This window comes from Salmo trutta, unplaced genomic scaffold, assembly GCF_901001165.1.
Source record: "Salmo trutta unplaced genomic scaffold, fSalTru1.1, whole genome shotgun sequence".
Lineage (NCBI taxonomy): Eukaryota > Metazoa > Chordata > Actinopteri > Salmoniformes > Salmonidae > Salmo > Salmo trutta.
This window is the reverse complement of record NW_021823412.1, coordinates 1,464,413-1,477,747: the sequence shown is the minus strand read 5'-3', so window position 1 is coordinate 1,477,747 and position 13,335 is coordinate 1,464,413. Positions and strand designations below refer to the sequence as shown.

At 42.4% G+C, this 13,335-nt stretch overlaps 1 protein-coding gene and 3 long non-coding RNA genes across 4 annotated transcripts in view; all 4 read right to left on the bottom strand.

Annotated features, from left to right (window-relative positions):
* The window catches only part of LOC115190782 (protein NLRC3), a 172,017-nt gene that overhangs the window by 46,203 nt on the left and 112,479 nt on the right, over positions 1–13,335 (bottom strand). The gene's annotated exons all lie outside the window — the stretch shown is intronic.
* Positions 625–3,442, bottom strand: LOC115190813 (uncharacterized). The gene is made up of 2 exons (XR_003877411.1): positions 2,897–3,442; positions 625–1,101 (listed from the first exon to the last, which is right to left on the bottom strand). It is a non-coding gene; the product is annotated as an uncharacterized LOC115190813 (long non-coding RNA).
* On the bottom strand, positions 7,001–9,430 carry LOC115190826 (uncharacterized). The gene is made up of 2 exons (XR_003877425.1): positions 8,874–9,430; positions 7,001–7,053 (listed from the first exon to the last, which is right to left on the bottom strand). It is a non-coding gene; the product is annotated as an uncharacterized LOC115190826 (long non-coding RNA).
* LOC115190812 (uncharacterized) lies at positions 10,372–13,159 on the bottom strand. Its single transcript, XR_003877410.1, has 2 exons — positions 12,646–13,159; positions 10,372–10,848 (listed from the first exon to the last, which is right to left on the bottom strand). It is a non-coding gene; the product is annotated as an uncharacterized LOC115190812 (long non-coding RNA).

Below are 13,335 nucleotides of genomic sequence, written 5' to 3'. Positions count from 1 at the left end.
ATCCCCATATTGTTATTTATTTTGTTGCTCTTTTGCACCCCAGTATCTCTACTTGCACATCATCATCTGCACATCTATCACTCCAGTGTTAATGCTAAATTGTAATTATTTCGCCACTATGGCCTATTAATTGCCTTAACCTCCCTAATCTTACTACATTTTCACAAACTGTATATAGATTTTTCCATTGTATTATTGACTGTACGTTTGTATATCCCATATGTGTTGTTGTTTTTGTCGCACTGCTTTGCTTTATCTTGGCCAGGTCGCAGTTGTAAATGTGAACTTGTTCTCAACTGACCTACCTGGTTAAATAAAGGTGAAGTAAATAAAAATGAAAGGGTTCACAGTGAAGCTGTTAAAACTAGGGCTCTATTATTGGCTGACTGTCACGCCCTGACCTGAGAGAGCCGTTTATTTCTCCTTTTGGTTAGGTCAGGGTGTGATGTGGGGTGGGCATTCTATGTTGTCTATTTCTTTGTTTTGGCCGAGTATGGTTCCCAATCAGAGGCAGCTGTCTATCGTTGTCTCTGATTGGGAATCATACTTAGGCAGCCTTTTCCCACCTGTGTTTGTGGTTAGTTATTTTCTGTTTAGTTTCTGTCACCTGACAGAACTGTTCGCTTTTTGTTTTGTTACTTTGTTTGAGTGTTTTGTTGATCGAATAAAATCATGAACACTTTCCACGCTGCGCTTTGGTCCCATTCTATTCCCAACGAGAAGCGTCACACTGACATTAAGTCAGCACAATTGTAAAATGCATGCTCGTTGGCAATTAGGACCGGCTCTCTCCCTCACTAACTAGAGGTATCAGCTTTTAGAGAAGCTTACCGATCACTGCACCTGTACACAGCCCATCTGTAAATAGCCCACCGGTTTAAACCTGTTACTGTGTTGTGAGCCTGTCAATTATCTGTCATTACTGCGCTCCTCTTAGTCACATGTAGAATTCTGTTACAACACACACACATATTAAGACACACAACACACACACACCCACCCACCCACACACAACAGCAACTTACAGTAGTAATCTATTTCTCCCCTCTGTGTTGATCTCTGCTCTCCATCCTGCTGTCTGGTGATTATCTGTCTGGTGAACTGAAGGGAGAGTACAAAGTATTTCCATATACTGAAGGAAGCGTCGCAGTACAAAGTATTTCCCTGAAACACCACCTCTCTGTAGGAACCAGTTGGTTTACTTTATATAATCCAATGACGCATGTGACTGACACTTCTCCCTTTTGCAGTCATTATTGATAGATTTTTTGTTTTGAGGGTGTGTGTGTGTGTGTGTGTGTGTGTGTGTGTGCGTGTGTGTGTGTGATAACATATATGGTTACTATGCAGTCTGATCACTATAATTGTATTTAATTTAATTAGACAATTTCAAATACCTAACAATGTTTCACCAGGCATTATGAACCAACAATGACAGAAGATACCACACACTAAACCATCAGAAGACTTGTTAGAGTTCTATCACAGTGCCATCCGTTTAGTCACTAAAGCCCCATATGCTACCCACCACTGTGACCTGTATGCTCTCGTTGGCTGGCCCTCGCTACATGTCCGTCGCCAAACCCACTGGCTCCAGGTCATCTATAAGTCTTTGCTAGGTAAAGCTCCGCCTTATCTCAGCTCACTGGTCACCATAGCAACACCCGTAGCACGCGCTCCAGCAGGTTTATTTCACTAGTCATCCCCAAAATCAACACTTCCTTTGTCCGCCTTTCCTTACAGTTCTCTGCTGCCAATGACTGGAACGAATTGCAAAAATCACTGAAGCTGGAGACTTATATCTCCCTCATTAACTATAAGCATCAGCTGTCAGAGCAGCTTACCGATCATTGCACCTGTACACAGCCCATCTGTAAATAGCCCACCCAACTACCTCATCCCAATATTGTTATTTATTTTCTGCTCTTTTGCACCCCAGTATCTCTACTTGCACATCATCATCTGCACATCTATCACTCCAGTGTTAATGCTAAATTGTAATTATTTCGCCACTATGGCCTATTAATTGCCTTAACCTCCCTAATCTTACTACATTTTCACAAACTGTATATAGATTTTTCCATTGTGTTATTGACTGTACGTTTGTATATCCCATATGTGTTGTTGTTTTTGTCGCACTGCTTTGCTTTATCTTGGCCAGGTCGCAGTTGTAAATGTGAACTTGTTCTCAACTGACCTACCTGGTTAAATAAAGGTGAAGTAAATAAAAATGAAAGGGTTCACAGTGAAGCTGTTAAAACTAGGGCTCTATTGTTGGCTGACTGTCACGCCCTGACCTGAGAGAGCCGTTTATTTCTCCTTTTGGTTAGGTCAGGGTGTGATGTGGGGTGGGCATTCTATGTTGTCTATTTCTTTGTTTTGGCCGAGTATGGTTCCCAATCAGAGGCAGCTGTCTATCGTTGTCTCTGATTGGGAATCATACTTAGGCAGCCTTTTCCCACCTGTGTTTGTGGTTAGTTATTTTCTGTTTAGTTTCTGTCACCTGACAGAACTGTTCGCTTTTTGTTTTGTTACTTTGTTTGAGTGTTTTGTTGATCGAATAAAATCATGAACACTTTCCACGCTGCGCTTTGGTCCCATTCTATTCCCAACGAGAAGCGTCACACTGACATTAAGTCAGCACAATTGTAAAATGCATGCTCGTTGGCAATTAGGACCGGCTCTCTCCCTCACTAACTAGAGGTATCAGCTTTTAGAGAAGCTTACCGATCACTGCACCTGTACACAGCCCATCTGTAAATAGCCCACCGGTTTAAACCTGTTACTGTGTTGTGAGCCTGTCAATTATCTGTCATTACTGCGCTCCTCTTAGTCACATGTAGAATTCTGTTACAACACACACACACAAACCCACACACACACAACAGCAACTTACAGTAGTGATCTATTTCTCCCCTCTGTGTTGAGCTCTGCTCTCCATCCTGCTGTCTGGTGAACTGAAGGAAGAGTCGCGGTACAAAGTATTTCCATATACTGAAGGAAGCGTCGCAGTACAAAGTGTTTCCCTGAAACACCACCTCTCTGTAGGAACCAGTTGGTTTACTTTATATCACCCAATGACGCATGTGACTGACACTTCTCCCTTTTGCAGTCATTATTGATAGATTTTTTGTTTTGAGGGTGTGTGTGTGTGTGTGTGTGTGTGTGTGTGTGCGTGTGTGTGTGTGATAACATATATGGTTACTATGCAGTCTGATCACTATAATTGTATTTAATTTAATTAGACAATTTCAAATACCTAACAATGTTTCACCAGGCATTATGAACCAACAATGACAGAAGATACCACACACTAAACCATCAGAAGACTTGTTAGAGTTCTATCACAGTGCCATCCGTTTAGTCACTAAAGCCCCATATGCTACCCACCACTGTGACCTGTATGCTCTCGTTGGCTGGCCCTCGCTACATGTCCGTCGCCAAACCCACTGGCTCCAGGTCATCTATAAGTCTTTGCTAGGTAAAGCTCCGCCTTATCTCAGCTCACTGGTCACCATAGCAACACCCGTAGCACGCGCTCCAGCAGGTTTATTTCACTAGTCATCCCCAAAATCAACACTTCCTTTGTCCGCCTTTCCTTACAGTTCTCTGCTGCCAATGACTGGAACGAATTGCAAAAATCACTGAAGCTGGAGACTTATATCTCCCTCATTAACTATAAGCATCAGCTGTCAGAGCAGCTTACCGATCATTGCACCTGTACACAGCCCATCTGTAAATAGCCCACCCAACTACCTCATCCCAATATTGTTATTTATTTTCTGCTCTTTTGCACCCCAGTATCTCTACTTGCACATCATCATCTGCACATCTATCACTCCAGTGTTAATGCTAAATTGTAATTATTTCGCCACTATGGCCTATTAATTGCCTTAACCTCCCTAATCTTACTACATTTTCACAAACTGTATATAGATTTTTCCATTGTGTTATTGACTGTACGTTTGTATATCCCATATGTGTTGTTGTTTTTGTCGCACTGCTTTGCTTTATCTTGGCCAGGTCGCAGTTGTAAATGTGAACTTGTTCTCAACTGACCTACCTGGTTAAATAAAGGTGAAGTAAATAAAAATGAAAGGGTTCACAGTGAAGCTGTTAATTAGGGCTCTATTGTTGGCTGACGTTAAGTCAGCACAGTTGTCAAATGCATGCTTGTTGGCAATTATGACCGGCACTCTGTTATTTTCCAATCTGTGCGCCAGGATTGGTAATTTACCCGTTTTATATGAGCTCACCTGCACTGAGGTGGGAGGGGTGACAATATCTGAGGTAGGAGGGGTGACAATATCTGAGGTGGGAGGGGTGACAATATCTGAGGTGGGAGGGGTGACAATATCTGAGGTAGGAGGGGTGACAATATCTGAGGTAGGAGGGGTGACAATATCTGAGGTAGGAGGGGTGACAATATCTGAGGTGGGAGGGGTGACAATATCTGAGGTGGGAGGGGTGACAATATCTGAGGTAGGAGGGGTGACAATATCTGAGGTGGGAGGGGTGACAATATCTGAGGTAGGAGGGGTGACAATATCTGAGGTAGGAGGGGTGACAATATCTGAGGTGGGAGGGGTGACAATATCTGAGGTAGGAGGGGTGACAATATCTGAGGTGTGTCCTTAAAAACGTGCACCATATATCAATTTCAGGCGGCGCTGGGCTCGGGAGAGGCGATGGTGGTGACATGTGTCCTCCCAAACATGACCCGCCAAGCTGCCTACTTTTTAACACACTCCTCACTTTACCCGGAAGTCAGCCGTACCAATGTGTCGGAGGAAACAGGACATGGCTAGAAGGGATACAGCTTTTGTCAAATTAACGTCAAAATTTGAAATTTGTTGCATTTTAGCTAACCCAACCCTTTTCATAACCTTAACCTAATTCTCCTAACCTGCCATGTTAATTCTCCGAACCTGCTATGTTAATTCTCCGTACCTGCCATGTTAATTCTCCGTACCTGCCATGTTAATTCTCCTAACCTGCCATGTTAATTCTCCGTACCTGCCATGTTAATTCTCCTAACCTACTATGTTAATTCTCCTAACCTGCCATGTTAATTCTCCTAACCTGCCATGTTAGTTCTCCTAACCTACTATGTTAATTCTCCGTACCTGCCATGTTAATTCTCCTAACCTACTATGTTAATTCTCCTAAGCTACTATGTTAATTCTCCTAACCTGCCATGTTAATTCTCCGTACCTGCCATGTTAATTCTCCTAATATGTTAATTCTCCTAACCTGCTATGAAAAGTAAAATGTGACATTCATTTGAGCCAAAAAAAAAACCCACCAGCACCTAACCCTGACAGCGCTGGGCCAATTGTGCACCGCCTTTTGGAGCTCCCAGCTACAACAGCCTTGGATCATACACCAAGCTGTAGTGACACCTCAGCACTGCATGCAGTGCCTTAGACCGCTGGGCCACTCAGGAGGCCTCTGTTGTGGCATGGATTTTGACAGAGGAATGGCAGCCTTTCCAGCCGTGACACACAGTACCCATATGCTCATGGAACAAGAGAGATGTGTTTTTCGTGCCAGTAAACCTGGTATTTAGAAACATAAAAACAAATGTTTTTTTACCATTTTGTTTCATTTAATTACAAACCAAGCACAGATTCCCCTTCTTTGTCTTGCCCAATGCAATTGCCAATTTACTCAAGACTATCGATAAAGGGTTTTGCTCGTGAGACCACTTTTAAAAATAAATCTTAATCACCAAAGCTGTATTAAAACATCAAGTTTGGGAGCATCAAAAAGGCTCAGGCAGGACAGAATTATGGCACCTATCAATATAACGCTTTGTCATCCCTACTGCCTCTGATCTGATGTATAGCATTTACTTTTACTTTGTACTTTTACTCAAGTATGAAACATGAGTACTTTTTCTACCACTGTACTTAAGTACATGTAAAACCAGATACTTTTAGACTTTTAATCAAGTAGTGTTTTACTGGGTAACTTACACTTTTACTTGAGACATTTTCTGTTAAGGTATCTTTACTTTTACTCAAGTATGACAATTGAGTACTTTTTCCACCACTGGTAATATTGGGATAAAAACTCTAAATGTAATACATTTCATCTCTGTATCTGACATGATACAGGTGTATTCTTTTATCTAAGCCCATAACCATGTGTGTAAGGTGTATACTTTTCATTCAAAGTAGATGTGTTAAGACTACCCAGAATCACTCTGTGTGAGCCTGATTCAGCCCACTGCAGTACAAGGTTAAAAAGCATATTGATGAGTTAGTTAAAAAGCTTAGAATAACAAAGGGCTTCTTCCATAGAAAAAGGTCCTGCCCAGTGGCGGACAGTGCCGTTTAAGATGAGGGAGGACAATTCCTTTTTTCATGAGCATGGCCTTATTTCTATTACAGCATGTTGGATGACTGTCATTCATATTCCATTCAGCCAGTTCAATATAACATCCATAGGTTTAGGTTACTGTCATTCATATTCCATTCACCCAGTTCAATGTAACATCCATAGGTTTAGGTTACTGTCATTCATATTCCATTCACCCAGTTCAATGTAACATCCATAGGTTTAGGCTACTTCCAGTTCACACCGGTATAAACCTGTTACTGTGTGATGAGCCTGTCAATTATCTGCTGTTACTGACCTCCTCTTAGTCACATGTAGCATTCTGTTACAACACACACACACACACACACACACACACACACACACTGAGACTGGGGTGGCAGGTAGCTAGCTTAGTGGTTAGAGCGTTGGGCCAGTAACCGAAAGATTGCTGGCTTGAATCCCTGAGCTGACAAGGTAAAAATCTGTCGTTCTGCCCCTGAACAAGGTAGTTAACCCACTGTTCCCCTTTAAGCCGTCATTGTAAATAACAATTTGTTCTTAACTGACTTGCCTAGATAAAAAAAGGTTAAATAAAGGTTACATAAAAAAGAAATAAGACACACTACACACACACACACACAACAGCAACTTACAGTAGTAATCTATTTCTCCCCTCTGTGTTGATCTCTGCTCTCCATCCTGCTGTCTGGTGATTATCTGTCTGGTGAACTGAAGGGAGAGTACAAAGTATTTCCATATACTGAAGGAAGCGTCGCAGTACAAAGTGTTTCCCTGAAACACCACCTCTCTGTAGGAACCAGTTGGTTTACTTTATATAACCCAATGACGCATGTGACTGACACTTCTCCCTTTTGCAGTCATTATTGATAGATTTTTTGTTTTGAGGGTGTGTGTGTGTGTGTGTGTGTGTGTGTGTGTGTGCGTGTGTGTGTGATAACATATATGGTTACTATGCAGTCTGATCCCTATAATTGTATTTAATTTAATTAGACAATTTCAAATACCTAACAATGTTTCACCAGGCATTATGAACCAACAATGACAGAAGATACCACACACTAAACCATCAGAAGACTTGTTAGAGTTCTATCACAGTGCCATCCGTTTAGTCACTAAAGCCCCATATGCTACCCACCACTGTGACCTGTATGCTCTCGTTGGCTGGCCCTCGCTACATGTCCGTCGCCAAACCCACTGGCTCCAGGTCATCTATAAGTCTTTGCTAGGTAAAGCTCCGCCTTATCTCAGCTCACTGGTCACCATAGCAACACCCGTAGCACGCGCTCCAGCAGGTTTATTTCACTAGTCATCCCCAAAATCAACACTTCCTTTGTCCGCCTTTCCTTACAGTTCTCTGCTGCCAATGACTGGAACGAATTGCAAAAATCACTGAAGCTGGAGACTTATATCTCCCTCATTAACTATAAGCATCAGCTGTCAGAGCAGCTTACCGATCATTGCACCTGTACACAGCCCATCTGTAAATAGCCCACCCAACTACCTCATCCCAATATTGTTATTTATTTTCTGCTCTTTTGCACCCCAGTATCTCTACTTGCACATCATCATCTGCACATCTATCACTCCAGTGTTAATGCTAAATTGTAATTATTTCGCCACTATGGCCTATTAATTGCCTTAACCTCCCTAATCTTACTACATTTTCACAAACTGTATATAGATTTTTCCATTGTGTTATTGACTGTACGTTTGTTTATCCCATATGTGTTGTTGTTTTTGTCGCACTGCTTTGCTTTATCTTGGCCAGGTCGCAGTTGTAAATGTGAACTTGTTCTCAACTGACCTACCTGGTTAAATAAAGGTGAAGTAAATAAAAATGAAAGGGTTCACAGTGAAGCTGTTAAAACTAGGGCTCTATTGTTGGCTGACTGTCACGCCCTGACCTGAGAGAGCCGTTTATTTCTCCTTTTGGTTAGGTCAGGGTGTGATGTGGGGTGGGCATTCTATGTTGTCTATTTCTTTGTTTTGGCCGAGTATGGTTCCCAATCAGAGGCAGCTGTCTATCGTTGTCTCTGATTGGGAATCATACTTAGGCAGCCTTTTCCCACCTGTGTTTGTGGTTAGTTATTTTCTGTTTAGTTTCTGTCACCTGACAGAACTGTTCGCTTTTTGTTTTGTTACTTTGTTTGAGTGTTTTGTTGATCGAATAAAATCATGAACACTTTCCACGCTGCGCTTTGGTCCCATTCTATTCCCAACGAGAAGCGTCACACTGACATTAAGTCAGCACAATTGTAAAATGCATGCTCATTGGCAATTAGGACCGGCTCTCTCCCTCACTAACTAGAGGTATCAGCTTTTAGAGAAGCTTACCGATCACTGCACCTGTACACAGCCCATCTGTAAATAGCCCACCGGTTTAAACCTGTTACTGTGTTGTGAGCCTGTCAATTATCTGTCATTACTGCGCTCCTCTTAGTCACATGTAGAATTCTGTTACAACACACACACATATTAAGACACACAACACACACACACCCACCCACCCACACACAACAGCAACTTACAGTAGTAATCTATTTCTCCCCTCTGTGTTGATCTCTGCTCTCCATCCTGCTGTCTGGTGATTATCTGTCTGGTGAACTGAAGGGAGAGTACAAAGTATTTCCATATACTGAAGGAAGCGTCGCAGTACAAAGTATTTCCCTGAAACACCACCTCTCTGTAGGAACCAGTTGGTTTACTTTATATAACCCAATGACGCATGTGACTGACACTTCTCCCTTTTGCAGTCATTATTGATAGATTTTTTGTTTTGAGGGTGTGTGTGTGTGTGTGTGTGTGTGTGTGTGTGTGCGTGTGTGTGTGTGATAACATATATGGTTACTATGCAGTCTGATCACTATAATTGTATTTAATTTAATTAGACAATTTCAAATACCTAACAATGTTTCACCAGGCATTATGAACCAACAATGACAGAAGATACCACACACTAAACCATCAGAAGACTTGTTAGAGTTCTATCACAGTGCCATCCGTTTAGTCACTAAAGCCCCATATGCTACCCACCACTGTGACCTGTATGCTCTCGTTGGCTGGCCCTCGCTACATGTCCGTCGCCAAACCCACTGGCTCCAGGTCATCTATAAGTCTTTGCTAGGTAAAGCTCCGCCTTATCTCAGCTCACTGGTCACCATAGCAACACCCGTAGCACGCGCTCCAGCAGGTTTATTTCACTAGTCATCCCCAAAATCAACACTTCCTTTGTCCGCCTTTCCTTACAGTTCTCTGCTGCCAATGACTGGAACGAATTGCAAAAATCACTGAAGCTGGAGACTTATATCTCCCTCATTAACTATAAGCATCAGCTGTCAGAGCAGCTTACCGATCATTGCACCTGTACACAGCCCATCTGTAAATAGCCCACCCAACTACCTCATCCCCATATTGTTATTTATTTTGTTGCTCTTTTGCACCCCAGTATCTCTACTTGCACATCATCATCTGCACATCTATCACTCCAGTGTTAATGCTAAATTGTAATTATTTCGCCACTATGGCCTATTAATTGCCTTAACCTCCCTAATCTTACTACATTTTCACAAACTGTATATAGATTTTTCCATTGTATTATTGACTGTACGTTTGTATATCCCATATGTGTTGTTGTTTTTGTCGCACTGCTTTGCTTTATCTTGGCCAGGTCGCAGTTGTAAATGTGAACTTGTTCTCAACTGACCTACCTGGTTAAATAAAGGTGAAGTAAATAAAAATGAAAGGGTTCACAGTGAAGCTGTTAAAACTAGGGCTCTATTGTTGGCTGACTGTCACGCCCTGACCTGAGAGAGCCGTTTATTTCTCCTTTTGGTTAGGTCAGGGTGTGATGTGGGGTGGGCATTCTATGTTGTCTATTTCTTTGTTTTGGCCGAGTATGGTTCCCAATCAGAGGCAGCTGTCTATCGTTGTCTCTGATTGGGAATCATACTTAGGCAGCCTTTTCCCACCTGTGTTTGTGGTTAGTTATTTTCTGTTTAGTTTCTGTCACCTGACAGAACTGTTCGCTTTTTGTTTTGTTACTTTGTTTGAGTGTTTTGTTGATCGAATAAAATCATGAACACTTTCCACGCTGCGCTTTGGTCCCATTCTATTCCCAACGAGAAGCGTCACACTGACATTAAGTCAGCACAATTGTAAAATGCATGCTCGTTGGCAATTAGGACCGGCTCTCTCCCTCACTAACTAGAGGTATCAGCTTTTAGAGAAGCTTACCGATCACTGCACCTGTACACAGCCCATCTGTAAATAGCCCACCGGTTTAAACCTGTTACTGTGTTGTGAGCCTGTCAATTATCTGTCATTACTGCGCTCCTCTTAGTCACATGTAGAATTCTGTTACAACACACACACATATTAAGACACACAACACACACACACCCACCCACCCACACACAACAGCAACTTACAGTAGTAATCTATTTCTCCCCTCTGTGTTGATCTCTGCTCTCCATCCTGCTGTCTGGTGATTATCTGTCTGGTGAACTGAAGGGAGAGTACAAAGTATTTCCATATACTGAAGGAAGCGTCGCAGTACAAAGTATTTCCCTGAAACACCACCTCTCTGTAGGAACCAGTTGGTTTACTTTATATAACCCAATGACGCATGTGACTGACACTTCTCCCTTTTGCAGTCATTATTGATAGATTTTTTGTTTTGAGGGTGTGTGTGTGTGTGTGTGTGTGTGTGTGTGTGTGCGTGTGTGTGTGTGATAACATATATGGTTACTATGCAGTCTGATCACTATAATTGTATTTAATTTAATTAGACAATTTCAAATACCTAACAATGTTTCACCAGGCATTATGAACCAACAATGACAGAAGATACCACACACTAAACCATCAGAAGACTTGTTAGAGTTCTATCACAGTGCCATCCGTTTAGTCACTAAAGCCCCATATGCTACCCACCACTGTGACCTGTATGCTCTCGTTGGCTGGCCCTCGCTACATGTCCGTCGCCAAACCCACTGGCTCCAGGTCATCTATAAGTCTTTGCTAGGTAAAGCTCCGCCTTATCTCAGCTCACTGGTCACCATAGCAACACCCGTAGCACGCGCTCCAGCAGGTTTATTTCACTAGTCATCCCCAAAATCAACACTTCCTTTGTCCGCCTTTCCTTACAGTTCTCTGCTGCCAATGACTGGAACGAATTGCAAAAATCACTGAAGCTGGAGACTTATATCTCCCTCATTAACTATAAGCATCAGCTGTCAGAGCAGCTTACCGATCATTGCACCTGTACACAGCCCATCTGTAAATAGCCCACCCAACTACCTCATCCCAATATTGTTATTTATTTTCTGCTCTTTTGCACCCCAGTATCTCTACTTGCACATCATCATCTGCACATCTATCACTCCAGTGTTAATGCTAAATTGTAATTATTTCGCCACTATGGCCTATTAATTGCCTTAACCTCCCTAATCTTACTACATTTTCACAAACTGTATATAGATTTTTCCATTGTGTTATTGACTGTACGTTTGTATATCCCATATGTGTTGTTGTTTTTGTCGCACTGCTTTGCTTTATCTTGGCCAGGTCGCAGTTGTAAATGTGAACTTGTTCTCAACTGACCTACCTGGTTAAATAAAGGTGAAGTAAATAAAAATGAAAGGGTTCACAGTGAAGCTGTTAAAACTAGGGCTCTATTATTGGCTGACTGTCACGCCCTGACCTGAGAGAGCCGTTTATTTCTCCTTTTGGTTAGGTCAGGGTGTGATGTGGGGTGGGCATTCTATGTTGTCTATTTCTTTGTTTTGGCCGAGTATGGTTCCCAATCAGAGGCAGCTGTCTATCGTTGTCTCTGATTGGGAATCATACTTAGGCAGCCTTTTCCCACCTGTGTTTGTGGTTAGTTATTTTCTGTTTAGTTTCTGTCACCTGACAGAACTGTTCGCTTTTTGTTTTGTTACTTTGTTTGAGTGTTTTGTTGATCGAATAAAATCATGAACACTTTCCACGCTGCGCTTTGGTCCCATTCTAATCCCAACGAGAAGCGTCACACTGACATTAAGTCAGCACAATTGTAAAATGCATGCTCGTTGGCAATTAGGACCGGCTCTCTCCCTCACTAACTAGAGGTATCAGCTTTTAGAGAAGCTTACCGATCACTGCACCTGTACACAGCCCATCTGTAAATAGCCCACCGGTTTAAACCTGTTACTGTGTTGTGAGCCTGTCAATTATCTGTCATTACTGCGCTCCTCTTAGTCACATGTAGAATTCTGTTACAACACACACACACAAACCCACACACACACAACAGCAACTTACAGTAGTGATCTATTTCTCCCCTCTGTGTTGAGCTCTGCTCTCCATCCTGCTGTCTGGTGAACTGAAGGAAGAGTCGCGGTACAAAGTATTTCCATATACTGAAGGAAGCGTCGCGGTACAAAGTATTTCCATATACTGAAGGAAGCGTCGCAGTACAAAGTATTTCCCTGAAACACCACCTCTCTGTAGGAACCAGTTGGTTTACTTTATATAACCCAATGACGCATATTGCTATGTTTTATCTTGGCCAGGTCGCAGTTGTAAATGTGAACTTGTTCTCAACTGACCTACCTGGTTAAATAAAGGTGAAGTAAATAAAAATGAAAGGGTTCACAGTGAAGCTGTTAATTAGGGCTCTATTGTTGGCTGACGTTAAGTCAGCACAATTGTCAAATGCATGCTTGTTGGCAATTATGACCGGCACTCTGTTATTTTCCAATCTGTGCGCCAGGATTGGTAATTTACCCGTTTTATATGAGCTCACCTGCACTGAGGTGGGAGGGGTGACAATATCTGAGGTGGGAGGGGTGACAATATCTGAGGTGGGAGGGGTGACAATATCTGAGGTGGGAGGGGTGACAATATCTGAGGTGGGAGGGGTGACAATATCTGAGGTAGGAGGGGTGACAATATCTGAGGTGGGAGGGGTGACAATATCTGAGGTGGGAGGGGTGACAATATCTGAGGTAG